The following is a 5,208-nucleotide window of genomic DNA, read 5'->3' as shown; positions in this document are numbered from 1 at the left end:
TTACTGATTTTAGGGGCTTAGGGTTCGACTGTGGTGGGGTGATTCGGGTGAAATTGGGTGATAGACTGATAGTATACACTGATTCATCATACAGCTCTAAACGGCGTCCTTTTTGGGTGAAAATGGGTGATAGATACAGCTCTCTAAACGGCGCCGTTTTTTGGACTAATAATTCTTATCGGTTAAACCGGTTAAACCGGTTAACCGATAAGCAAAACTTAACCGGACTGGACCGGACCGGACCGGATTCCGGTATAATTTTTTTAACCGATAACGATATCGGCATATCGGCTACGGTTTATATCGGTTCGGTCGAACCGGTAGACGGCCGGTTAAACGGTAACGGTTAATTTGCCCACCCCTACTTGTAGCTTTTAGCTACCCAGTCTACCATGTGCTTATCTATTGTATAATCCAATTTAAGCTTATTCTTAACCACCTATTTATAACCAATTGATTTGGTCTTAGGAGGTAACTCAATGAGTTTCCAAGCATGGTTAGACATAATTGATTTCAATTATTTATAGCTTCTAACCAATTAAATTAAAAATAAATAAAATGCATCAAAAATAGATTTAATTGCTTCACTATAATATGTTGGATCATCATTAACAATATAAGCAATAAAATCCATACCGAGATTCATTTTCCTTCTAGTTCGCTTGCTTCTTCTCAATTCTTACACATCATCAACAATTTATTAGAAGCAACATAAAATTCATGAAATAATTTTTCCTTATTTTTCAAAGGAAATACGTGCTCAAAGAAAATAGCATTTTTATATTCAATAATAGCATTGCAATCTAAAACATCACTCTTGATAGTAGGAAATCTATAACATGAACTATTACATGTAAAACTAATAAAATCACAATCATAGGTTTTAAAACCAAGTTTCTTCCTTGTAGGCTCGGATAATATAACATTTGTCAAATACCCCCACACTTCGAGGTATTCCAAAATGCTTATGAATATGACAAACAAAATAATGGCTTCCCCTCACACTTTGGTGGATAGATCAAAAATTGACAATCATAGCATTCATCAGTTCTTTTCATTTTCTTGGTGTTGCCAAGATTTACATGTATAAATCTATCATACTGAATGAAATAAATCAAGTAATTACAAGAAAATAAAATTCCATTAATAGCTCACAAGAACTTTAAAAAATAACTTCTATGAGCCCATTTTTCTATAAGTATGATCTATCATTTACTCTTCTTTCTTTTCTGTCAATTGACAGTTCTAAAGATGTTTTAAAAATACTAATCACCACTTGTAATTTTTCAACATGATCCTTATATATTATATATATAGGGGTTGCATATTTCAAGTTCTATCAAGATTTTTAAAAACAATTTTTCCACCTAAAGTCCAATAAATATGCAAAGTATTAGGCTCAACCAAATAATAATCAACTATTAATTATTGACTCATTGTCATAAATATGTCTTTGGTATCAATCTTATGATACAATAAATTTCTCAAATATTAATTGAGCCTCAATAAGAACATCAATAATTACATATATTTTATTCATAATCAACATGTCATGAAAACTGGAAAGCTAAATGATATAAATGAAAAATTTGCAAATACTTTTAAAGTATCCATGCTAATCTAGCATGTCATAGCTAACATAAATACTAGATACTATTTTTTTCTTTGAAATAGAATAATCAACAAAGGATCATCACTTATCAAATTACAATATTCATGTAATGTAAATTTCAACTCAATCAAGCAGCACCTTCATCACTTGATTTTTCTTTTAATAAATGAAATTGTATATTATGTTATAAAAAAAATAAGACCTATGAATCAAAGTTTAAAACTCACAGCGGAGCCAATAGCTTTACTCCAAGATCTTCCAAAATAAATTGTCGCCACCACACACCAACTAGGTGTTGTGAGAACCGATCGACTCAATACGCGCACCAAATCTTTTCCTCTTACAATGTGCTTACCTGCAAAAATCTTTAGCAAAGTTGTATTCTTTGCACACATTTAGCACAACATAACATAAAGTGCTACTCATTGTTATTATTATTAATCTACATGGATGTTCTCCAATAAGCTTAGCACAACACAACACAAAATGCTAAGTTCTAAAATCATAAAAGGCTTAACTCTTTTTGTTGCAAGATTCATAACCCAACAATAAAATATTATTTTACGAACAAATTAAATAACACAAATTTTGGGTCAAATAAAAATTCTTTCAATCAAAATATTTTCACTTTCAATACTTACGCATGAAATTAAGCTCTTCTTTTGATAAATGAATCAATTATCAGAATTTTCAGAGAAAAATCTTTCCATTAAAGAATTGATTTCATCTTTCTTGTATGCGAATTGCATACCGCAAATTAATCATCATATTTGTGCAACCATCGGCTCAACCTTTAAGATTGTTGGAAATAATTTTGGATGGTGCACAAATTCTCATTGATATAAAATCATTACAATCTAAAAATTAACAATAAAATAAATAAAATACAAGAGATGAATGTAGAATATGGAAAGATCTCACAATGCTATAGAATCACGCAAGAGCGTTGTCCTTAAAGGTTGATTCGTGCCTCCCGGAGTGTATAACTCGGTGCGATCAGATCCTTTGACACGCAACCTCCCAGGATTAGACTATAGCGTCTACCTTCGTTAAGGACGCACTTCTAAGAACGAAGACTAATAGAACAACCCAAATCTTTTCTTGTAGAACAATAATTCCATAATCGAAAAACATGGAAAAATAACATATATATAAAATATATATATATATATATATATATCTCAACTACTCTTTTTGAGTCTCACATAAAACTGGAAAGTTGGCTTAATATATATATATATATATATCAAGTTCTATATCTACGTGAACTTCATTTCCTTTTTTTAACGTGAGACTACCATTATTGTCATAAGTTATTTTTCTAAGAAAATCTTTATGACCAATGGTCAAAACGTTTTGCAATTCTCTCTTTAAAGCAACAATCAAAACGTTAGAAAATTAATATGCAAGGATCAAACGGTCAAACAAAAATCAATGAAAACATCATTCCAAGTGGTTAAAACAAATCTAAGATTTGTAAAAGACCCAATGGTTAAAACCGCAAAAACCCATTAAAATAGAATTTGTTTTCCTTCATTAAAACTCATGAAAAGTTTTAATATCAAACGGTAATAACAAATATTAAGTAATGATAAACCATAGAATAACAAAGATTGTTTGAAACATCGCAACACTATTTTGATACAAACATACAAGAAAAAATGGGTTTAGGCTTTGGGTAAAATTATGCCACAGTTTCATGCCCTGCATTTACTGACGGCCTTGATCCATGTGCTCCACTACCGATTCGGTGTATCATTTTCTTGGACGTGCTATCAAATTTGTTCAGAGCTATTATTAAAGCATCTTCCCGCACACAAGTAAACAAAATACTTATTAAAAAAGTATAAATTTTTAATTTAATTGCTTATTTTTTTATACATATTCTAATAGATTATTTATTTTATTATTTATTATTTTTTTAAAATATTACTTTATGTGGGAGATAGTGTGAAAAGAAAAAGGAGGAGAGAGAGAGTAAAACAAAGAAATTAAGAGAAAAAATAATAGAGATAACTTCACTTTAAACTCTTGAATTATTACGCAATTTAATATGTCCTCAAATTTTAAAACTTTTTTAATTTAAACCTCTTAATTTTCAATTTTAGTCAATTTAAACAGTCAGATTTAGCCCGTTAATTTCTAAGGGCAATACTTAAAAAGACCAAAATATCTTTTTTTTTCACATTATTTTTTTTTTCTATTTTATAATTTCGAATTAAGAGTAAATTTGAAATTTTATAAAGAAATTAAGGGTATAAACATCATTGTCTCACTTTTAACGTTTAAAATCTGATAGAGTGGTTCAAATTAACTGCAATTGAAATTGAAAGTTAAAGAGTTCAAATTGAGAGGCTTTAAAATTTAGGAAAATGATTGCAATTGAAATTGAAAGTTAAAGAGTTAAAATTGAAAGGCTTTAAAGTTTGGGAAGCTTGTCAAATTGTGTGTTAATTCAAGGATTTAAAACGAAGTTATTCAAAATAATAATAAACAAAGTTTATAGTATAAATAGTGAATAGACTAATCAACCAATTTACCATTTATATTAAAAGAAAAAACTACAAAATAATTATTCTACATTAAAGGAAAAAATAATAATAATAATAGTCAAATCAAACTAATTTCGGATGCTCTTATACGAAATTAGTGATACAAAGTTGCTTTCATATAATAAAAACACCACGTAGAAAGAAAAAAAATAAAAATAAAAATAAAAATAAATAAATAAACAAATTCTTAGGTAAAAGTAAAGGGAAAGTAAACGTACCTATTCTACCCTTCTCTCTACCTCAACCAGCTGGCAAGTAAGTTGGCATTTATTTAACAAGCCACCCTACAATCAGTCCTTCCCATATTCTCAACGTCTTGGAAAACATGAAGCCAAAACTGCTCAAACCCTTCTCTCTTTCTCACTTTAACATGAAATTCGAAAAAAATGCTATAATTTTCATCTTAGGAATGAGAGGGTTTGGAAAGAAAAATTCACAGGTATATATATATATATTTTTTTCTACAATGTATGTCCTTATTTTTTCATCTGTTTAATTTTAGATCGCTGCTATTTGTTTGTATATCTATTTATTATTTATATTTTGTTTGATACTCAATATGATATTGAAAAATGAAATCAAGTTAAAGTTTTGTTTATAAACTTAGAAAGAGTCAAGACTAGCATTTTTTATTTTATTGTTTTGGGTTGATAGATTCATAAATTTTGTTCTTTGATATGTTTTGTCACAAGCAAAGTAAAATGAGCACAGGGGTAGAGGGAAGGGGGGTTGAGAGGGCTCACATGCCCCCTCTCTCCATCGATCTATCACTACAAAAAACTGTTCTTTTAGTGACGTGACAACTATTCATGAGTTGTTGTTCGTAGGATTATTGTGCGCACATGAAAGACATATGAGCACAGAATCAAACACCACACTACACCGGCTCGAAGAGCTTCTCAAGGGTGGCACATGAGGACGTATTACTTTAATTTACCATAACTATATGTATATGTCATATATTGCGTAGTATATATACCAACGTTTCATTGATGGTTTGAACTTATTGCAGGTAATTACTTCGGGAAAGGCTCCTACGCGAGC

Source organism: Corylus avellana, chromosome ca6 (assembly GCF_901000735.1).
Source record: "Corylus avellana chromosome ca6, CavTom2PMs-1.0".
In the NCBI taxonomy this organism is placed as follows: Eukaryota; Viridiplantae; Streptophyta; class Magnoliopsida; order Fagales; family Betulaceae; genus Corylus; species Corylus avellana.
Note: the sequence above shows the minus strand (reverse complement) of the source record.